Source organism: Myxine glutinosa, chromosome 6 (assembly GCF_964187855.1).
Source record: "Myxine glutinosa chromosome 6, kmMyxGlut1.1, whole genome shotgun sequence".
In the NCBI taxonomy this organism is placed as follows: domain Eukaryota; kingdom Metazoa; phylum Chordata; class Myxini; order Myxiniformes; family Myxinidae; genus Myxine; species Myxine glutinosa.
This window is the reverse complement of record NC_136266.1, coordinates 66,102,524-66,127,189: the sequence shown is the minus strand read 5'-3', so window position 1 is coordinate 66,127,189 and position 24,666 is coordinate 66,102,524. Positions and strand designations below refer to the sequence as shown.

The following is a 24,666-nucleotide window of genomic DNA, read 5'->3' as shown; positions in this document are numbered from 1 at the left end:
CGGACAGAAAGGCGAGTCTGCTTTCTTGCCATTACTCAAAACTTTACACCCCTAGGTATGGCACCGCATTGCGGTGCGAATAAGGTGTTGTGCCTTTGAGCACGACACAAATGCCTCACTTGGGCCTATTTACCACAACCGTAGCTTTGACGCAAGGTAGCATATGGCCCACACGAGGTGTCTCAACGCGTTCATCAACGTGAAAAGAACTTAGCTGTCACAAGTAATTAAATTCCATATATCTATACTGTATATATACGTATATATATATATATATATATATATATATATATATATATATATATATATATATATATATATATACATTAAAAAAAAATATATATATATATATATAAATATATATATATTAGAGCGACTTTTTTCTTTGTTCCTAATAAGTTCCCAAATTCTTGCATTTTTATAGACCCTATGAAACTGCCTTTGTGTAGAAACATGTGACTGTCGCAAAAAAGTCTCTAAGATGAGCGTGAGCTGGGCCACAGAGAAACAATTCAACAAGGTCAAAACTTCAGTGAAAAAAACTTTAAACCTTGTTCTTTAGGCAACCTGAAAATAAAAAAGAGCATCACGTTCGTAAAATTATGACAGCTATTTGAAAAATTGGACATACTTTTGGACCAATATACACAGTGTGTCCCTTTAATAGTCCAGGAGCTATTTATTTCCTGCAAAGACCTGAGAAATAGGTGTTCACTCAACCCACACTACAGACAAGTTTTCATTGCATTTTCACCTGAGGGGACTACAGCTCTCCATCTGTCTGTCCGTTTGTCCATCCATCCCATCTGTGCTTTTTCAGATTTTTCCCCCATACCCTTTAACATATTCAACTGAAACTTGGTACATTGCATTCTTATGATAAGTTACAGAATAATTTCCAGTTTCAGGGCATTTTGTCAACTATTCACAGAGTTATGCCCTTTTGGACTTAGAAAATATCACATTGGTGGGAGACATAATATATCACAAAGCAATTCTCACTTTTGTTACCTCCGCCACCAAAGGTGGATGGAGGTTATGTTTTCACCCCTGTCTGTTTGTCTGTCTGTTTGTGAACAAGATATCTCAAAAAGTTGTGGATGGATTAGGACGAAATTTGGCAGAGATGTAGAGTATGTGACAAGGACAAAATGATTAGATTTTGGTGAAGATCTGTATTTTGATCCGACTACTAGAATTTTTTAAAGTGATTCTTCACCATTGGGAGATAGGGCCAAAAACGATACATCGCAGGATATTTAATAACGTTGTGGACAGGTTTGGGCGAACCTTGGTGGACAGGTTGCGTGTGTGACAAGGACAAATAGATTAGATTTTGGTGAAGATCGGAATATGGATTCGGAAATGAGAATTATTTAATTTTTAAAGTGATTCTTCACCATTGAATGATCGGGATAAAACCAACATAAAGCAGGATATCTCAAAAAGTTGTCGACGGATGATTTTGATTAAATGTGATTCTGTATTGTGATTTTACTCTGGGATAGAAAACGTAACCTGTTCACCTGACGGAGATATGCACTCTACTGAGTGCCGTTCTAGTTATCACTGTTTTACTTCATCTTGAACTCCTACCCAATGTGCGTTCAAATCTATATATATAAAAGAAAGATTTTGTTTGTTTGTTTGTTTGTTTGTCTGCACGCGCTAATCCCCTGAACGGTGAAAGATAGGAGGAAACCTCTGAAACAAAAAATGTCGGGACGGGCCCCAGGAAGGTTATAGGCTAGGTGGCGAGGCCGGTCGAGGCCACCTCGGCCGGGCTGGGCCTATTTCGCAATTAAAAGCTGAGCTGAATTATAGTAGTCAATCTTCTACGGCCGCGAGTAAAAGCCGAATTATAGTAGTAAATTCATTCAAAAATAACTAAAAATGTCGGGACGGGCCCCGGGAAGGTTATAGGCTAGGTGGTGAGGCCGGTCGAGGCTGCCTCGGCCGGGCTGGCCCCATATCGCAATTAAAAGCTGAGCTGAATTATAGTAGTCAATCTTCTACGGCCATGAGTAAAAGATGAATTATAGTACTAAATTCATTCAAAAAGAACTAAAAATGTCGGGACGGGCCCCGGGAAGGTTTTAGGCTAGGTGGTGAGGCCGGTCGAGGCCACCTTTGCCGGGTTGGGCCCATTTCGCAATTAAAAGCTGAGCTGAATTATAGTAGTCAATCTTAGTAAGACCTATGTACAGAAGATTAAATTCATTCAAAAAGAACCCGGGCAACGCCGCGTGCATTCAGCTAGTATATTATAAAACCACTTGGTCTCGAGGTGAATGTTGGTGTCTTGATTGCTAGTTTAATTATCCATGCCCGTTGAAGTTCAGATTGAGTTTGGGTGATTGGACGAAACTTGTTGGACAGGTTGTGTGTGTGACATGGAAGAATCGATTCATTTTTGGTAAAGATCCGGATCCGGCTAGTATAATTTTTTAAGTGATTCTTCACCATTGAGAGATATGGTCAACCAGGCGGAGGTATGCTCTCTAATGAGTGGCGTTCTAGTTTTACTAAGGAATAATATAGTAACAAATTACGTAGTAGGGAACCCTACCCTCCCTCCTCTTCACCCCCTCCCCTCTCTCCTTTCCCTGTCCCCGCATTATGTCCGACAAGACAAAATCAAAAGAGCTATTACAATGCATTTAGACGATTTTCTAAACTTTTGCTGAAACTGAGAATTCAACCATCCTACCGACTATGGAAAATGAAATCAGATGGTGAATTAGAGTCGAGTTAAAGCCACGGGGGAGTCTCAATGGACTTTATTTTACAGATCTTAATTTCATTTAAAACACATTTTGTTCTATGAACTCTAACTTTCGTCCAAGTTTCTTCCCGTTTTTTGCAACTGAATCTAAACCCATCTCAGCGACTATGAAAAATGAAATCAAATATCGAACTGAAGTTGAGATAAAACCACGAGAGTGTCAGAAAGTGCGAACCTAACAAGAGGCCTCAGAGCAATGTGGGGCAAACAAAATGGTGGAGATTTGTTTTTGAAGCCTCTCCCAGAACAGTTGTAGCCACTCCCTCAACAGGGGAAGCCACACCCATTAGCGGACAGACTCACTGGAGGAGAGTATTATAGTGACGATGATATAGATATACGGATATTATATGTTTATATACAGTCATGTGAAAAAGTAAGTACACCCCATGTAAAGTTTTGACTTTTTCAACATATTTCAACATACAGCTATTTGATCTTCATTTCAACAATATTGATAGATAAAGGTGATATAATATAACAACTATCATGAAACATTTACATTTTGTAGTCCATTGTATCATTTAAATAAACATAAATGCAAATTTCACATGTGGAAAAAGTAAGTACACCCTTGGCTCTAATAGGTGGGATTTCCCCCTTTGGCAGAAACAACCTCAAGTAGGCGTTTCTTATAACTGTCTAATAGTCTCTGACATCGACTGGGTGAAATTTTTGCCCACTCCTCCATGCAGAATTCTTTCAGCTCTGTGATGTTTGAGGGGTTTCTTGCATGCACAGCTCGTTTCAAATCCCTCCACAACATCTCGATGGGATTTAGATCCGGGCTTTGACTTGGCCATTCCAGAACCCTCCATTTCTTTCTTTTCAGCCATTCCTTGATGGATTTACTGGTATGTTTAGGGTCATTGTCATGTTGCAAGGTCCACCTTCGGTTGAGCTTCTACTTTCTGACAGATGGCCTCACATTATCCTCAAGCACCCTCTGGTACAAAGAAGAATTAATAGTGGATTATATGATGGTGAGCTGCCCAGGCCCTGAAGCAGCAAAGCTGCCCCAAATCATAATATTTCCACCACCATGATTTACAGTTGGTATGAGGTTTCTTGTGGTCAAATGCTGTCTTTGGTTTTCACCAAACATGTCTTCTGGTACTGTGGCCAAATAGCTCTACCTTTGACTCATCTGTCCAGAGCACATTGTTCCAGAAGTGCTGGTCTTTGCCTAGGTGTTCATTGGCAAACTTTAGTCTCGCCCTGATGTTCTTTCTGGACAGCAAAGGTTTCCTCCTGGCACACCTCCCATGTCGATAAAATTTGTGCAGCCTCTTTCTAATGGTAGACTCGTGCACTTTGACATCAACAGTGGCAAGAGCTACATGTAGGTCCCGTGATGTCATTCTGGGGTTCTTAGAGACTTCTTCCAGCATCTTGCGGTCTGCTCTCAGGCTGAACTTGCTGAGGCGACCTGGCCTGAATAAGTTGGCAGTTGTTTGGAATCTTCTCCACTTGTAGATGATCTTCCGGCCAGTCGAATGATTGATTTCAAATTGTTTGGAGATCTTTTTAAATCCCTTCCCAGACTCGTAGGCATGTATAACCTTCTTTCTGAAGGCCTCAGAGAGCTCTTTTGATCTAGGCATGGTGACGCCGCACACTTCAACAACAAAGAGCAAACCAAACGAAATATCTGAGGTTTAAATAAGACAGGTTCCTCCAAGATCCTCTCTAACGATGTTCTAATCATTTGCACCTGAGCTGGTGCACCTGATTCTAATTTTAGGTATTTGAAGTAGTGATAAATGTAGGGGTGTACTTACTTTTTCCACATGCGAAATTTGCATTTATGTTTATTTAAATTATACAATGGACTACAAAATGTAAATGTTTCATGATATTTGTTATATTATATCACCTTTATCTATCAATATTGTTGAAATGAAGATCAAATAGCTGTATGTTGAAATATGTTGAAAAAGTCAAAACTTTACATGTGGTGTGTTGTGGAAATCATTCAAGACCACAACTTTAGTCCATCTGTTGGTTTAATTCCATTAAGACCTTTGACATCATTCTGCAAATACAGGGATGCAATAGAAATAAGGTTTGGCATCACATAGGTCAATCCATAATATAGTTCAATGAAAGCAAGCGTAATAATCTATGCGGTACATACCGTTAGCGAGTCTACTAGTCAATGTAACATGTCACAGGAGAAGTCGCCCAGAGCAACGGTTGCATCGGGTCTTACAGCCGCCCCCCCCCCCCTAGCGGTGTCAGCAAGCAGCGAGCATCACCTGGGTTCAGCATTAATACGATTTCACTACATTCTCCCCACCGTTAGAATTACACTGCCGTGCGGCTAGAATCGAGCGAGGCGTCAGCATTAACAGGGTGCGGAATCATGGTATCAGTTGGCCCAACCGTACCGGTCCGGACGGCAAATTTCCCTGCCAGCACGTGTCCGAAATTCCCTGGGTACGGCATCACGTAACCCAGAGACCCCGGCGTCGGTGTAGCTGCCGGAGTCAGGTGACGAAGGGGGTACCGCCAAGCCTTCAGGCAAGGGTGGCTGTGGCGAAGGGAGGGCCTGCAGACGTTCAGTGACGGAAGTGTCGGAAGAGTCCATAGTCTCATAGATTGGCTCGTCCGATTCCTTATAAGGGTCGGTGACCCTGCATGGGGCAAGATGGCGTACGGAGACAGTGGAGTCACGCCCATCTGCCGTCATCACACGTGCATGCTTGGGATTAGCCTGGAGTACCTGCACTTTGTCCACTAAGGGGTCGTACTTGCTCGTGCGGACCGCCCGTTTGAGATAGGCCGGCCCGGGCTCAGCGAGCCAACTGGGTAATGACCGGATACACCCCGAGCTCCTCGGGTGGTGGAAAAGTCTCTCGTGGGGAGTCTGGTTGGTGGCCGTACATAGGAGAGCCATAATCGAGTTCAGCGCCGCAGGTAGCGACCAAGCCCATTTATCGAGGCCCCGGCCGAGGGTCCGGAGGTTGAGCACGACGGCCCTCCATATAATCCCGTTGAAGCGTTCGATCTGCCCATTCGCTTGGGGTCTGTACGGCGTGGTATAACTAGAAGCGACGTTATTTTGGAGCAAGTAGCCTCGCACTTCCTGAGACAAAAAGACCGCACACCGATCAGTATGCACGTAGGCCGGGTACCCAAACATGGAGAACAAATTCTGCAGGCATCGCATTACCGTGGCTGCCGTCATATCCACGCACGTATAAGCAAAAGGAAATCGCGAGTACTCATCGACGATAGTGAGCAGATAGCGAGAGTTACTCGACACCGGCAACGGGCCCTTGAAATCCATCGCCAATCTTTCCCACGGCCTCGTAGCCCTAACCAGCGTCCCCATGGGAGGGTTATAGAAACACCGTTTTATTTCGGCGCATATAGCGCAGTCGCGACAGATACGACGGATATCGTCAATCGAGTACAGTAGATTGCCACGTCGCACAAAATGAGCGAAACGCGTCACGCCCGGATGCCCCGCAGTTTCGTGCAAAGCGCGTAGGCCCTCTAGAGTGACGATACCCACGCACGTAACCGGTCTCGATAAGGCGTTGGCGACCTGGTTATCCTTCCCCGGGCGGTATTTGATAGTGTAGCAGAAGTCGGCAAGCTCTATACGCCAGCGAGTGATTTTCTCATTCTTAATGCGCTGGGCGTGTAAGGTGTCGTACATGAACGCAACACTTTGTTGGTCCGTGATGATTTGAAAGCATCGTCCGAGTAAGTACGGGCGCCATCGCCGAATCGACTCGACGATCGCGTACGCTTCCTTTTCGACGGACGAATGTCTCCGCTCAGCGGAGGTAAGAGTCCGTGAAAAGAAAGCCACAGGGCGCCCACCTTGGGAGAGGGTCGCCGCTATGGCATGATCCGAGGCATCACTTTCTAGGACGAAAGATCCGCTCTCGTCGATCGTCGCCACAGCGGCACTGGCGATGTCGGCCTTAAGGCCTCTAAAGCGGCCGGACGCAGAGGGAATGTGTCGCAGGCCACAAGGGGGTGGAGTTTCACGGAGAAATTTTGGACCCACTTGGAGTAATGGGCGAATAGCCCGAGAGCACGCTTCAGGGACACCCGATCGCTGGGAGGGGCCATGTCGAGCAGAGGTCGTAGACGCTCCTTATCCGGAGCGACAGAGCCATGGGTCACGGTGTACCCCAGAAGATCTATCTTGCGTAGGGAGTATTGACACTTAGCCTCGTTCATGGTTAAGCGATACCTCTGCACGACCTCGAGGAAGCGCTTCAGATTAGCATCATGGTGCCCTTGGTCATACCCACAAACCGTAAGATTGTCTAGATAGACGGAAACATCGGTCAAGTTCTCCCTCGCAATGAGGTCATCCATGGCCCTCTGGAAACAGGAGACCCCGTTCATCACCCCAAAAGGCAATCGAGTAAACTGGTACAACCGTTGCCCCGACTCAAAAGCGGTATAGATACGATCTGCCCTAGAGATAGGGATCTGATGATACGCACTACGGAGATCGACAGTGCTGTAGACCGAGTATTGGGCCACCTGTCGCACCAGCGCGTCCATCCCCGGAAGGGGGTAGGCATCCAGCTGTGTAAAACGGTTAATCGTTTGGGAATAGTCGATTACCATGCGTCTGCGGTGTGCTTCGCTTCGCACCACTAAGACCTGGGCCTGCCACAGCGACCGGCTGGGTTCTATGATGCCGTCTTTCAAGAGCTGAGCCGTCTCTCCCGCAATGAATTGCATGTCTGCTCGAGAGTAGCGCCGTGATTTTACCGCTACAGGTGTACAGTCGGAGGTTAAATTGGGGAACAGCGAAAGTGGCTGGATGTCCATTTTCGTAAGGGCACACACAGCAAGCGTGTCAGTCCCACCAACAGCAAGCGTGTCTGGCCCACCAAACTCCATTTCCAGTCGTCCATGTCGCTTAAGGAAATCGTGTCCGAACAGAACGTCCGCACATAAAGCAGGTAAGACCATGAGGTGTACATCTGGGAAAACCCGTCCCTTTATCACGAGTTTCAATCGACATTCCCCCTTCGTGCTGAGCCGAAGTCCCTGGGAAGCCATGAAGATCCATCTCGTAGTCCCCAAGACCTGCCAACCATGCCTGTGCACCAGTCGCTGATCGATAAAACTATCCATAGACCCTGTATCCACCAAGGCCCGCACACAATGGCCCTCAACCATGAGGGAAATAACGGCTTGAGCCAGGCCAGACGAGCCCGCTGGGAGTGGGACCGAACCTCCCGAGTGAGTCGGTCGCGCCTCACGGGTGGGTCCTATGCCAGCCGCAGTTTTCCGGGCGTCAGAGGGTGCCCGTGGAGTTTCGTATAAGTTGTCAGGGAGTGTTCCCATGCAATCAGCAGTGTTGCGGTCGTTGCCGGAGTATTTGTTGTGCATCAGGCATCCGTTAAAGCTGTCAGAGAGCCTTCCCATGCATTCCGCTGTCTTGCCATTCAAAATCGCTGTTTGACGAGTATGGGCCTCCGTAGTCTTGCCATTCAAACTCGCCGTTTGACGAGTATGGGCCTCCGTAGTCTTGCCATTCAAAATCGCCGTTTGACGAGTATAGTCTTGCCATTCAAAATCGCCGTTTGATGAGTATGGGCCTCCTTAGGGGTTTGGCGAGGCCCCAAAGTCCCTCGCGTTGCCCGGAGTCTAGTCAAGGACGCACGTTCCGTGTCCGATTGAGGATGAGACTGTTGTGGCTGGTCGGTGGCTCTCGCCAAGGTCGATTGGGCGACCAGGGGCCCGCAAGGAGGGGCACTGCCCATCAAAGCTGGGTAAGGCGCCGTGTTCCGTGCTCGGCCCGTAGGCTCTGCAATAAGCCCATTCAAGGTCGCGCGCGGCCGCGAACCGCGTGTGGTTTTCCGGCACACTTTTGCATAGTGCCCCTTCTGCGAGCACATATGGCATATTGCGTCACGAGCCGGACACACTGACTGGAGATGTCGTTGACCCCCACAGAAGTAGCATGCGGCTCCGCATAAGGCCTTGGGTCTAACCGTAGCGGCAGCCGTCAGGATCCCCGGATCCTCCGCCGGGGCTACCTGGACTTCCGCGAGCGGGTCCGCTCCCGGTTCGTCGGCGGTAGCACTCTCCGGCCATGCGTGTAGCGAGGTCCCCGCCAAGAGGCACGTGCGATCATAGTCGTTCGACTGCAGCCGCGCTTCGGTATATACTTTTCCTTGTTCTAGAGCCGCCGTGAAGGTCAGGTCGGTCTTCTCCAAGAGCTTGAGCCTGAGGTCCTGAGAGGAGACTCCGGAGACGAAAGCGTCTCGGAGAAGGTCATCTTGAACCTGCTCGTGAGTCCGTGGCTCTTGTGTGCTGTCTAGCAGGAGTTGCCGGAGCTCCTGGGCATAGTGATCCATCGACTCGTTTGGTTGCTGGCGTCGTGATGACAGCAAATGTCGAGCATATATCACGCTCTTTTGCTTTATGTACAATCGCTTGAGCTCCGCGACAGCGAGGTCGTACGTCGCACATCGTGCAATACTGTTGTACACCTTGTAGTCGACTCTGGACTTGAGCGCTGCTAGCTTCGCGGCAGCTGTCGGCTCGGTGTCCTGGTCAGCGAACTGATTCTCCAAAGTTTTCAACCAGTGAGTCAGTTGCAAACCAGCATCCGGGGCTTGCGGGTCGGCGCAGAATTGCAAAACCGCCAGCATCTTGCTTCCCGCCATGTCCGTAGATTTTAATGGAATTAAGTGTTGTGGAAATCATTCAAGACCACAACTTTAGTCCATCTGTTGGTTTAATTCCATTAAGACCTTTGACATCATTCTGCAAATACAGGGATGCAATAGAAATAAGGTTTGGCATCACATAGGTCAATCCATAATATAGTTCAATGAAAGCAAGCGTAATATTCTATGCGGTACGTACCGTTAGCGAGTCTACTAGTCAATGTAACATGTCACAGGAGAAGTCGCCCAGAGCAACGATTGCATCGGGTCTTATAGCCGCGCCCCCCCCCCCCCCCCCCAGCGGTGTCAGCGAGCAGCGAGCATCACCTGGGTTCAGCATTAATACGATTTCACTACAGGGTGTACTTACTTTTTCACATGACTGTATATACAGGGTGGTCCAGAAACCCTGGGCACATTTTGAAGAACGATACCTGCAACAAACAACTAAGTTTATTATTGTTCTTTCATGCAAAACAAAACATGATTACTTCGAAATGGATGTGATCGCTTCAACATGTAAAGGCATCGTGATATGCAACTGGGTGAGGTGCATCACATGATATGGATCGGGGTGAGCTTCGCTCACTGTGCTGCATGCGTTTGTCTTTGCATTAGTTCAGTTAATTTTGAATTAGACACCCTAATATGACGGAGGATATCGTGAGACAGAAAATTTGTGCTTTACGCTTGTATTCTGTATCTGGAAATTCGCCTGAAGTTCACAGACAAATTGTCAAAGAAAGTGGCACCGACGCAATTGACAGAAGAACCATCGGCAGAATAAACAAGCAGTTTGATGAAACCGGCAGCATTCTTCCAAAACAGTCACCAGGTAGGCCTAGTACTGTTCGAACTGAGGAAAGCAGAGCGGTCATTCAACAACAACTCGAAAGTAACACACCATTAACAACTCATCGTTTATCAAACGTCACCAACATAAGCCAATCATCGATTCGAAGAATACTAAAAGACCTTAATGCGAAACCATACATACCCAGATTAATTCACCAACTATCTGAGGATGATTGTGACAGGCACGTTGAGGCATGTGAGACATTGCTTGGGTTAATGGATATGGACAATGATTTGCAGAACAGCATCTTGTGGTCAGTTGAATTTACTTCATCTGGTTCTGTGAATCGTCATACCAGCGTGATATGTCCAGTAGACAACCCACAATTTACTGTTGAGCAGAACGTAAAGTATCAAGCTAGTGTGTCCGTCTGGGCAGGCATTTCTTCTGGAGGCATTGTTGGACCAATATTTTTCAAAGAAAATTTGAATGCTCCAAATTACCTTCTCATGTTGGAGCAGCATGTATTTCCACTCACTGATGGCCAAATGTGGTTCATGCATGATGGGGCGCCTGCTCATTATGCTGCCAGTGTATGCCAGGCCCTTGATTTGAACTTTACAGACAAATGGATTGGCCGTCATGGTCCGGTTGAATGGCCGCCACGGTCTTTTGGTTTAACAACACCCTGTGATTTCTTCCTTTGGGGTTTCCTCAAACACAAAGTGTATGCGAGGTATTCTACGACCCTCAGAGACTTGAAACAATTCATCCCTAATGAGACAGCCGACCGAAACATGTAGAACTGCGTGTTAGTGTGTCAGAGTGCAGTTTGAACATTTGAACTGATCTGTTTCATGTATCAGTGGACTGATTAGACTGTTTAATGAGTGAGCATGTTTTGTTTTGCACCAAAGAACAATAATAAACAAAGTTGTTTGTTGCAGGTATCATTCTTCAAAATGTGCCCAGGATTTCTGGACAACTCTGTATATATAAATAAATAAATAAATATATATATATATATATATATATATATATATATATATATATATATATATATATATATATACACATATATATATATACATATATATATATATATATATATATATATATATATATATATATATATATATATATATATATATATATATATATATATATATATATATATATATATATGTGGTTGGGAGCCAAAAGCACGGGTAGGGAGCCGAAAGCAAACAAACAATGTGGAAACGGTGAATGCTAAAGCATGAAACCAATAAATTCCACATTCCTGTAGCACCTTCAGTTGCACGTCAGACATGGACAGCGGGTTCGTGAAAGACTTATGGGGAAAAAAGGACTAATGGGAGACCATGGAACCAATAAATTCCACATTCCTGTGCCACCTGTAGTCGAACATCAAGCATGGACAGCAGGTTCGTGAAGGACTTCCACGAAAAACGTACCCCTTTGAATGGTTCCATACCCAGTCCATGGCAAATCTGCATATAGCAATCCGTGAATGTCACACTTAGAAAGTAGAAACCGTCACGACATTTTGTCATTCACTTGAAATCAATATTTATATTTTCATTCCAAACAGCATAACTCCAATCACAAATTAAATAGCATTAATCTTACTATAACTCACCAAATGTCCGTCTGTCCACCCGTTCCCAGGTACCGCAAGAACGGCTGAACCGATCGCAACGATATTTCGGGTGGGTAATCCTTGGACCCCCTGGAGTAAAATAGGCTATATTGTTTTTCCAATTTCAGCTTTGGTCTCCAGCATTTTGATGTTTGGACTCCCGCCTGACGTTATTGTCCCAGGTACCGCAAAAACGGCTGCACTGATCTTACGATTTTTTGTGTGTATTACTGGAAAACCTGCAGTAAAATAGGCAAAATGCAAATCTTCCAATTTCAGGTTTGGTCTCCAGCCTAACATTATTTTCCCACACCTCTGGATATGCTTCTTTTTCTTTTGACCTTAGTGGTTGACGTGAAACGCAATCAGTGGATAACTCATGACACCCAGGAACATATTGTGCTTGCCGACTCCGTTCACATCACTTCTGGGTACACTTGACATTTTACCTCTGGGTACACTGACACTATATCGTAAGCCTTATTCATATCCACAAAATGTCTTCACATTACCTCAGCATCTATCTATAATTCCAGTAATCTCTGTGTGTCTGTGTGTGTGTGTGTGTGTGTGTGTGTGTGTTTGTCTGTGACCGCTGTTTCTCGACAACTACCGGTCCGATATACTTGAAACTTGCCAGGTATATTGCTGGGGACCTGATGATGTGCCTTTTCAAGGTTTCATATTAATCAGAGAAGTAGTTACCGAGCTATGGCGATTTAGCCGTTCGCCGTTCGCTTTGGCTTTGCGAATGGACCAAACCATTTCATGTAAATAGAGGGGGGGGTTCTACCGTACTCGCAAGCCGTTCGCTTTGGCTTTGCGAATGGACCAAACCATTTCATGTAAATAGCGGGGGGGGGGGGGGGGTTCTGTGGTCGTTACTGCCACGTGGTTTCAAAGTTTTTTTTTGTTGTTGTTGTTTGCACGCATGTTTTTTTGCACCCACGTACGGGCACGCCCTAGTAATTATAATTCACGGACTGGCGTGTGTATGTTTGTGTGTATGTGTGTGTGTTTGTGTGTACGTGTGTATGTGTGTATGTATGTACGTGTATTTGTGCGTATGTGTGTTTGTGTGTACGTGTGTTTGTGCATTGTGTTTGTGTATGTGTGTGTATGTTTGTGTGTATGTGTTTGTATGTTTGTGTATGTGTGTACATGTGTATGTGTGTACGTGTGTTTGTGTGTATGTGTACGTGTGTACGTGAGTTTGTGTGTATGTGTGTACGTGTGTATGTGTGTACGTGTGTTTGTATGTGTGTACGTGTGTTTGTGTGTACGTGTTTGGGTGTATGTGTGCATGTGTGTACATGTGTTTGTGTGTATGTGTTTGTGCGTGTATGTGTGTATGTGTGTACATGTGTTTGCATGTATGTGTGTTTGTGCGTGTGTGTGTGTGTCGTTCGTGATTGTGTGTGTATATTTGTTTGTCACGCTACTCCTGCTGTTCTGGGTCGATCACATCCAGACTTGCAACCATCGGTGTCGTTTGGCTTCTCTATTGGGGGGGGGGAAGGGCTTAATCTTATTATAATAGAGTAAACGTACATGGTTATGTCGGTTTGTATGTATGTTTATATGCTACCAAAACATCTTCTTCTTAAATTCTAATTAACACCCTCTTAATTTACATTCAGACTGCTGAGACCCTTCATAACTTTGACGACCCTTTAAGTTCCCCAAGATGCTCAAGACCACCAAGACCCCTGAAGACCCCAAAGACCCAAAACACCCCAAAGACCCTAAACACCCTGAAGACCCAAAACACCCTGAAGACCCCAAATACCTTAAATACCCAGAAGACCAAAAAACACCTCTTAAGACCCAAAAGCCCCTGAAGACACCGAAGACTCAAAAGACCCCGAAGACACAAAAGACCCCGAAGACCCAAAACACCCCAAAGACACCAAACATCCTGAAGACCCCAAATACTGTTAAAACCCAGAGGAACCAAAACACCCATAAGACCCAAAAGCCCTTGAAGACACTGAAGTCCCAAAAGACCCCGAAGACCCCAAATACCCTGAAGACCCAAAAGACACTGAAATGGTCAAAGATGCCTATCCCTCTGAAACGACGTGTGGTGAGGCCCGCGTAGCGCGCCGAGTCACACTAGTATAAAAAAAATAAACTTGTACAAACATTCGTGACATGAACAAATATTTAAATCTGGATTTGAAGTAGGCCCGTACGGTTGGGTGAATACAATTACGAATTCAAAATCGTAATTGTATTCACCCAATTCCAAACTTCATTCCAATAATAAATTGATACTTTAACAAAATACTGTTTTAAATGACGTTTGTTTTGGGATATTATCAAACCAGCTCATTGCCGTCATCTGTCCTCTTCGGGATTCGCGGCAGGTTTGTATCGAGTTACTTTCAAAATCATGATTTTATTGAGGAATTTTTGAAAACTCCTACCTACCTTACAACATCCGCTGGGACCCCAAAACATTCCACAGGAGGTTTGGTGGGCGAGCCTCAAAACTGAGGGAGTAGTTTGGGGACGGACAGACAGACAGACAGACAGACACAGTCCTGTTTTATAATATGTACAATTTTATAAACAGGAATCAAATTCCTGCGAGGGGCTATGTGTGAAAAAATTCTGACTCGATGTGGGGCTCGAACCATGGACCTCCGTTGATAACGCGTCAACAGTCCACTATATCACACAAGCAAGCACACACATGCATACACGTACACACACACACACACACACACACACACACACACACACACACACACACACACACACACACATGCATACAGTACCCTCCATAAGTATTGGAACAGTGAAGTCAAATTTGTTATTGTTGCTCTATACTCAAGAAATTTGCATTTGAGATCAAAAGATGAATATGAGGCAAGAATACAGAAGGTCAGCTTTTATTTATTGGTATTTCTGTGCACACGTCGCTGCAGAGTGTTACCCATTCATCATTTCTGCCTTTGTTGTTATTATATACTTGTAGGATTTTTAGTTTCAGGTAATATTGTGGGTAACATTTCTGTGTGAAATGGAGATGACTTTCGTTAAAGGTAAAAATAAATGCTTGTGAAGGAAAAAGGAAAATGCAGCAACTAAACCAGAAGAAGAGAGAGGAGGAGAGAGGCGGAGATCGGAGGGAGAGGAGACGGCCATGAAAGATACAGCCTTGAGTCGCATCGAGGCTGCAAGCGGACTCTTTGATATTGGTCACCAATGAGTTGAGGCTTCCCGTGAAAGGGATTGTCTGCGACATCGTCCTATATTGCGATTGTAATTAAACCTGCGTCTCAGGTTTTATTAACAAGTGTGAGCTATTGTTGGCGGGAAAGCAAGAGCCTCCATTACAGGCCGATTGGCCATTTTTCTATCGAAGAGGCCAACCGCCTGGTGCTTCGTGTTTTGTCGTTGGGATTCCCATATCGACATCATCGTGTGGATCGCCGTTGGTTCACATATCGCCTCAATTCCAATATCAACCTCTCACCTCGTAACTCTTCGTTCGCAGTCGCGTCGATACCTGCCTGTTCTTGTCGTTCTGCATGACTTCGACCTTCACCCCGCGTGGGGATTCATACATGGACTTTGGGGAATGTTACATTCCTCTCACGATTGGTGCATCGTGAGTTTATTGCTTTGAGAGCATTGGGGTATGATGGTACCGTCATATGTATTGTTCATTTGATTGATGCAAGTGATATTTTCATGGTACTTTCTTTCAGAGTGTAATTATTGTGTATGTGAGAGTTCTTAATACAATTATTTGTTTTGTTCCACACAATTGCATTGGTGTGGTTTTACCATGGTTTATTAGAACACTTAAAATAACAAATCTTTCTGCCTTGTTCCCTCTCGAGATTCTGAGGGGCATCGGAACCGGGGTTTGGGGAGGTAACACGTAACAAGAGGCACAGGCTTGTTTTAACGGAGGATAATGACCTAACTGAACTTGAGTTGCTGTGTTGTCATGATTTACACCAATCATAATACAAACATTTATTTTGTAGAAATTTATTTGTGGTATCATGATATCACATTTTTATGAGCAATGTAAGTTGAACATTTAAGATGAATTTTTTTTAAATTCAATAAAAAAGACCGTTAGGATATACACATGGGAGAAGTAGGTGCAGACCAGAAGTTTGATAGGACTGCACAAAGGTTTGAGGGAGTAGTTCAGTGACAAGAAAGAACAAGAAAGGACAGCACATACAGTCACGTGAAAAAGTAAGTACACCCCATGTAAAGTTTTGACTTTTTCAACATATTTCAACATACAGCTATTTGATCTTCATTTCAACAATATTGATAGATAAAGGTGATATAATACAAAAAAATATCATGAAACATTTATATTTTGTAGTCCATTCTATAATTTAAATAAACATAAATGCAAATTTTGCATGTGGAAAAAGAAAGTACACCCCTACTTTTATCACTACTTCAGATACCTAAAATTAGAATCAGGTGCACCAGCTCAGGTGCAAATGATTAGAACATCGTTAGAAAGGATCTTGGAGGAACCTGTCTTATTTAAACCTCAGACATTTCGTTTGGTTTGCTCTTTGTTGTTGAAGTGTGCGGCATCACCATGCCTAGATCAAAAGAGCTCTCTGAGGCCTTCAGAAAGAAGGTTATAGATGCCTACGAGTCTGGGAAGGGATTTATAAAGATCTCCAAACAATTTGAAATCAATCATTCGACTGTCCGGAAGATCATCTTCAAGTGGAGAAGATTCCAAACAACTGCCAACTTGTTCAGGCCAAGCCGCCCCAGCATGTTCAGCCCGAGAGCAGACCGCAAGATGCTGAAAGAAGTCTCCAAGAACCTCAGAATGTCATCACGGGACCTACAGGTATCTCTTGCCACTGTTGATGTCAATGTGCCCGAGTCTACCATGAGAAAGAGGCTGCACAAATTTGATCTACTTGGGAGGTGTGCCAGGAGGAAACCTTTGCTGTCCAGAAAGAACATCAGGGCAAGACTAAAGTTTGCCAATGAACACCGAGGCAAAGACCAGCACTTCTGGAACAATGTGATCTGGACAGATGAGTCAAAGGTAGAGCTATTTGGCCACAGTACCAGAAGACATGTTTGGCTAAACCAAAGACAGCATTTGACCACAAGAACCTGATACCAAATGTAAAGCATGGTGGTGGAAATATTATGGTTTGGGGCAACTTTGCTGCATCAGGGCCTGGGCAGCTCACCATCATAGAATCCACTATGAATTCTTCATTGTACCAGAGGGTGCTTGAGGTTAATGTGAGGCCATCTGTCGGAAAGTTGAAGCTCAACCGAAGGTGGACCTTGCAACATGACAATGACCCTAAACATACCAGTAAATCCACCAAGGAATTGGCTGAAAAGAAAGAAATGGAGGGTTCTTGAATGGCCAAGTCAATTCCCGGATCTAAATCCCATCGAGATGTTGTGGGGGGATTTGAAACGAGCTGTGGATGCAAGAAACCCCTCAAACATCGCACAGCTGAAAGAATTCTGCATGGAGGAGTGGGCAAAAATTTCTCCCAGTCAATGTCAGAGACTGGTAGACAGTTATTAGAAACGCCTACTTGAGGTTGTTTCTGCCAAAGGGGGCAATACCACCTTTTAGAGCCAAGGGTGTACTTACTTTTTCCACATGCAAAATTTGCATTTATGTTTATTTAAATTATACAATGGACTACAAAATGGAAATGTTTCATGATAATTGTTATATTATATCACCTTTATCTATCAATATTGTTGAAATAAAGATCAAATAGCTGTCTGTTGAAATGTGTTGAAAAAGTCAAAACTTTACATGGGGTGTACTTACTTTGTCACGTGACTGTACACTGCACAGATGTATCCCACAATGTCCTCGTGAATAATAGGTGAACTAACTCCAGCATCCTGAATGACCCATGTCAAAAAATTGGTTTAGCATCAACAACACTACATCTCATGAATATAGATTATCGAGATTATTAATGTCATTAAGCATCCTTCATTTTGTTATACTTTGGTACTCGCAATGACACATAATTTCCCTATTTAAAATCCTCTTTCGAGTATATATTTTGCTTTTTCTCATTTTTTCGGTTTTCTCTTTTTTATTTTGCAATTGTGCTGCCCAGGCAACTTTGGTGCTTGCGGAATGACAAAATTAATGTAATTTGTACGTTTGGTTAAAGGCAAATGTCAAAAGGTATTATGTTCTATAATAGCCATGCAGAACAAGCAATTTTAGTTTATGCAAGGAAGATATGTAAGGCTGCTGGGCCATAGAAGTTCACGGTTCACGTTTCACGTTTCACGTTTCACGGTTCACGCGTGTAAAGAAAAGTGGACAAACGTAGTATGACTTGCTCTGGGCCATAGAACGCCTTTCATGTTTCACGTTTCACGTGTCACGTTTCACGCGTGAAAGGCGGAATGAACATGCACACTTTTTCTATGCGTGAAAACGGAAATCTCGGTCGACCTGATTATTTTTAGACTGACATCCGGGCAAAACTTCCGAAACAAAATGGACGACTACCGAGAACAGTTGATCGAGTTAGTGAGAGCAAGGCCCCTGCTGTGGGATCCGCGTGTGGCGGATTACAAAGACAAGGACCAGAAGGCACAAGTTTGGGAGAACTTGAATGGGCGTCTGAATTCACCGACAGGTTAAGGTTTATTGTTTTCGGGTGTGTGCGCGTGTGTTTGTTTAATTGTGTGTGTGTGTGTGTGTGTGTGTCAATGTGTGTGTGTATGTGTGTGTGTGTGTCAGTGTGTGTGTGTGTGGTTGTTTAATTGTGTGTGTGTGTGTGTGTGTGTGTCAATGTGTGTGTGTTTGAATAAATTTTATGTGCGTATAAATTAATTACATTCCAGCTTATTTTACTTCTTCTTCTTCTTCTTCTTCTTCTTCTTCTTTAAGTCGTCATTTTATGTCTTTTGGAAAAAAATTAAGACTGAGTTTATGACAACACAAATCTATAGATTGAATTTAATGAAAACAAATATAACTTTGTAAGCGCAAGAGAAGAGAGGTCTCACCACCCAGTCTGAACGTTTTCAAAAGTAGACTCGCTAGACTACTAGACAAATTACCCGAGCCTAGATCATCACGACCAACACCACATTATCCAAATTAATAGGTACCAACCTGAGAGTAATGATGAGCTTTTGTTCTGCTTCGATCGATTTTCTCCAGTTTGTTTGACCTGGCTGTAGATGTTCCAGGACGAGGGTCTTCAAGGCATCGTAAGTCCTGTATGACATCCTGGTATAATTGAAAAACAGTTCTTCATCGGGATTGTCAAGCAGATAACGGAATGTTCGGTGGAATTCACCACGGGTTTCTCTCAGAAGGAAGTGCTCTCGGCTCCAAATTCTGTGCCTTTTTCTCTTCCTCCGTCTTAGTAGAAGCAGAATGAGGCAATCTTCTTCATCCGAAGAGTCCATGTTGACGGTTACTCGGCCAAAGCAGAACTGGCGCGCAACACGTGAACAGCCAAGCGTGAAATCCTATGGCCCAGGGTCCGATTGTTCACGTGAACGTGAACCGTGAAACGTGAAACGTGAACCGTGAACTTATATGGCCCAGCAGCCTAAGGGACATTCTGCACCTGTGCAAGTTGCAGCAATTTATTTACCTTTATATTATGGTACTAGCTGAGGTACCCGGCTTCGCCCAGGTTGAATAAGAATAATACAAATATATGATGAAAAGAACATGTATATTTTCGAGCAATATCACAGTACATTTCCTACATGACGTTTTGTCAATTTCCAATTTCTCAAAACCTCTTGGTATACAACATTTATGGTTTTCTTACTTGGTGCCAAGACATAAAGATTGCTTGGTTTTCCAACCCTCGAACAGCTCACGTACAGCTGGCCATCGGAAGTACCCGGCATTGCCGGGCGGGGGAAGGGAGGGGAGGAGGGAGCGGAGGGGAGGGGAACGGGGGGGGAGGGGAGGAGAGGGTGGGGAGGGGAGAAGAGGGGGGGAGGGGAGAAGAGGGGGGGAGGGGAGAAGAGGAGGGAGGGGGAGGAGGAGAGGGGAGAAGAGGAGGGAGGGGGAGGAGGAGAGGGGAGGGGGGAGGGGGGAGGTGAGGGGGGAGGAGGGAGGGGGTAGGTGAGGGGGAGGGGGGAGGGGGTTGGGGAGGGGGAGTGGAGGGGGAGTGGAGGGGGAGTGGAGGGGGAGGGGGAGGTGAGGGGGGCAGGGGAGGGGGAGGTGAGGGGGAGGGGGGAGGGGAGGATGAGGGGGATGGGGGAGGGGAGGTGAGGGGGGAGGGGGAAGGGAGGGAAGGAGGGGGAGGGTGAGGATGAGGAGGGAGGGGGGAGGGATTGGAGGGGGGAGGGGGAGGGGGAGGGGATGGGGGAGGGGGAGGGGAGTGGGAGGAGGAGGTGAGGGGGAGGAGGAGGTGAGGGGGGAGGGGGGAGGAGGAGGTGAGGGGGTAGGGGGGAGGGGAGGGGGGAGTGGAGGGGGAGGGGGAGGGGAGGGGAAGGGGGGAGGGAGAGGGAGGGGAGGGGGTGAGGGGGGAGGGGGAGGGGAGGGGAGGGAGAGAGGGGAGGGAGAGAGGGGAGGGGGGAGGGGAGGGGGTAGGTGGGAGGGGGGAGGGGAGGGAGGAGGGGAGGGGGGAACGGCTAGCTTGGCAAGCGATAGCAGGCTTTTATTTTTACCTCAATGAGGGCTATATATGTATAGTCCATGCTTGGAGCCTTCAAGTTCAACATAAAGTTTTTTTATGAAAAATAATGGGGAGGGAGGGGGGAGGGGAGGGAGGTGAGGGGGAGGAGGGAGGGGAGGGGGAGGGGGAGGGGGGAGGGGAGGGGGTGAGGGGAGGAGGGAGGGGAGGGGGAGGGGGAGGGGGGAGGGGAGTGGGAGGAGGGAGGGGAGGGAGAGGGGGGAGGGGAGGGAGAGGGGGGAGGGGTAGGGGGAGTGGAGGGGGGAGTGGAGGGGGAGGGGGAGGGGGGAACGGCTAGCTTGGCAAGCGATAGCAGGCTTTTATTTTTACCTCAATGAGGGCTATATATTGTTGCGGATATGGGATTTGGCCTCCATCCATATCCACTTGTAAATATTCCCCTATTTCCCCAATACTCCCCAACTATCCCCAATCCCCCATTCCCTAGTCCCATTGTCTGTAAACAACACTCTGTAGAACCGACCTTCCCCTTTTTCCCCCATTAAATGTCGTGCCCAGGTTCACCGCATCTCACGTAGACAACTATAGGACATCTTGCTAGTTATTCTTAGTCTATGTCAGTTAAGGACTCGTTTCCATTAATTCTGACTCTTCGTTGCACCAGAATGTGATTGTATGGCACCAGTAGTGAGTTTAGGACCTCCAATACCTCCCCACAAACCTCATCTCCGCATCCTCCCATCATCTCATGAAACTACAACAACAACAACAACAACTACAACAACAACTACAACAACAGAGGGGGGCGGCGCGGCGCGGCGCGGGGAGTGTGCGTCCTCACTCCGGCTTGGTTAGCCGCCATTGCCCATGTGCTCCGACGGGGTTACCACTCAGGGGCTGACTGTCAGCCCCTCGTCAAGGGCGGAGCCCGGTAACCACCCCGCACCCAATAAGAAGCGGCGGACCGATTCCATCTGGGGCGGAGCTAACGAGCCGAGGGCGTGTCACTCCCCGCTGGATATACGCAGCCCACTTACCGGAGGTGACGTGAGATGCGCCCCCAGCCTTGAGGAGAAACAGACGCCACCTCCAGCGCGACGATACCTCCCTGCATATCTGGACCGGACCGTGTGGATCCTGCCCCTGAGCCAAGGTGCACCTTGAGCCATCGACTGCCTGCCCTCCCCTGCCATCAATCCCTGTGTGAGTCAGTCTTGTCCCGTTTATCTGTGGTCTGTCGGGGCTAAGATAAGACCGTATTTAAGTGCCCACCTTTCTATGCTGTACCTCTTGTCCTTGTAATCTAATCGTTCTGCAAACCAATATTATAACCTCCTCCGGAGGTCTTGAGAACTGTACCCCTGGTGTCGTGTCATTTAGCCCAGCCGTTGTGTCCTTTCCTTAATTGATTTAGCATAGCGCGATTTGGCCAACGTTCGAGTATAATCGGGTAAACTGTGCAGACGCGGTCATACCAAACCGCTCGGTAAACTAACATCCAAAACCGCGTCTGTAACAATATATAGTCCGTGCTTGGAGCCTTCAAGTTCAACATAAAGGATGTATAACAATCCACCAATGCAAGTTCAGAAATGAATGCAGATCCTTTACTTTGTGATACAAACGCAATTCCCGCCATTTCCACTCACGATTGAGGCCTCCACAGTGACCGTGCCTCTTCTTCCTCCTACAACTTCGTCTCACTTCTTTCACTCAAAATGCACGAAATTCTGCCACATGAAATTATGTAGAGGCCTCGTCGGGGGGATATAAGGTAGATAAGGAAGGCGTTGTAACAGAAGAATCAAAATAAAAGTGGAAGAACATAAGGAAATGGGAGCTATTCTGGACCCACAGCCAAACCCGACAAACCATTGCAATACACCCCGAACGTCTAGCGCCGCCACAAACTACACCATGGAATTGCAGCTGGCGCGGTTTTTTTTAACCATTGATATTAAAATAAAACGTAGCCTAAAACCACCGGGATTTTATGCTGATTCCGAATCTGTGTCTAAAACTTTTCTCCGATGTGTAGTTCTTGAGTTATAAGCGGACATCCAGACAGACACACACACACACACACACACACACACACACACACACACACACACACACACACACACACACACACACACACACACACAGACACTCCTCCTTTTTATATAGAGATAGCATTCAGACTACACCCAACCTGGACTGCTCTTCGTCACCAAGGTCTCACTGGATAAATCAAAGCTTAGCCAAGCCACCTTACGGTGCATAGCTTCCATGTCGGTGTCGTCAGAAGCTATCTCAATCTAAAGTTACAAAATAAAACAAACAGGCATACTCATACAGGTATAGAGCATAATGTTGAGCATACCATAGGAAGAACAGAGGGTATAGAAGGAAAATAAATTGTGAAAGCCAACACTTGCGGTGGCAGAAAGTGCTTTTGTTTGAACCAATCTTTTCCAAAACTGCAGCAACTAGGCTAGTTTTATGACACAGGCCATCAAAGCTCCACATTTAAACGGATTCTTCCACTTTATTGCATGTAATTGTATTACTAAGAGGTCCGGTAGCAGGCCCTGTAATAGGCTTAATCCAGAATAACCGTCGATTTCCTTAATGGACAAAGACCAAATATGAATTATGACAAAATTACAGTAAAAGCCCTAATCTGTTACCTATTACAACGTCCCAGCTTTTGGCGATGAAATAAAATCATAATCCAGTCTGAAAATCTACCATTCAGCTCAATGTTGTTCAAAGCAACAGCTCTTACAGGGGAATTAGAGAGCACTTGTCATGTACTAAATTACATGCATTACGGAGACTCGGGGGAAATAGCGCACCGCACGTAATTTCAAAGCTGATTATGCGATGGGGAAGATGGATGGTGTTATTGCGAGCTCCATTTTGACTCCCAACGGTGGGACTGCAACTGTCACAGATAGAATATCACCGCTGGGACTGCGACAGTAAAAGGAGGTCCACCAGCACCTTCTCTAAGCAAATATGGAGGGCCACAGTAATCGAGTAAAGAACACACACACACATTACAAATTGTTGGTTCAGCCAAAATAGTCTCTTGGAAAAAGTTACAATCCCAGACGGATCGCCACTCTGATGCAGGTAATTTGACTGAGTAATATGATGCAGGTATAGTAATATGAACTTCAAACTTAGAAAAAGGTGCTGGTGATATCTTGCCGCCTCTTCATGATCTTTAAGACACCAAGGAATTTTTAATGACCACCAACGAATGTTATTTGACCTTTAAAGGTCTCTCCCTGACATCACGCTAGCTAAATGGAGTAAATGTCACGTGGCGGAGTATTTTATACATACAACTTGTAAAAACGATATTTTGTAGCAAAGGCGAAGTGCCGATGTCGATGCATAGTAAACGCGGGTGTGAAAGTGAGGTCTATGACCTTGAATAACTTTTGTTTTTGCCTCCGTTCTTGAAGACTTCATGGAGGAACCCAAACGTGATACATCAAATATGGGACGACAAAAATCACCGATATACCTTCGGAACAAATCAACATCCCTTCGGTGTAAGAAAAATGTAACCTTGAGTATTGCATCACTACTGCAATGCAAGTTAAGTATTATTTTATTTAAATATTAAAGGTGGACAGCACACATAGCAGATGGTTAATGTTTAAGAGCTGTCGGGGAGGGCTAGTGGTGCAATTCCACGCAATGTTTGTGCTTTACTCCCCACCCGTGGACCGAGCTTGCTGCAGAGCAGAGATGTGGGAGCACGCAAAGCTCTGGGCTGCCACAAATCCCGGGGGTGAAACGACATGGGGGAGAAAAGGCCATGTGGAAGGAAAAAGTCAAGTTATCTATTTACATAGACTTTATTCTCATGCTCTGCCTCCTGACTAAGAAACTAAACAGAAACAATACTTTATACAAATAGTAAAAGGATCCAGAAAGAGGATAAAGCCTCTAATAAAAGCACCGTCATTCAAATTGTGATCCACCAAATGATAAATTATTACGACGGGTCATTTTCAATAACCACTCCTCTTCGTCTTTCAACCCAAAATGCAGCGGATAAAGTACACCAACCAAGAGTTATTAGTGCTGGGAGATCCTTTGCGAGACGGCCGCATTAACCCTATAAAACTGAACGGCACCGGCAGAGTGCACACCCTCCCACC

General features: G+C 45.6%; 1 protein-coding gene across 7 annotated transcripts in view; it reads right to left on the bottom strand.

The window, feature by feature from the left end:
• Positions 1-24,666, bottom strand: part of LOC137429903 (retinoic acid receptor beta) — a 219,176-nt gene that overhangs the window by 50,704 nt on the left and 143,806 nt on the right. Inside the window, exon 2 of one of the 7 annotated variants that reach the window (XM_078779955.1) lies at positions 9,815-9,878. The exons of the other annotated variants lie outside the window; for them this stretch is intronic. The gene's annotated coding sequence lies outside the window, so the exon portion shown is untranslated. The remainder of the gene's footprint in view (positions 1-9,814; positions 9,879-24,666) is intronic. 7 annotated transcript variants of the gene reach the window in all.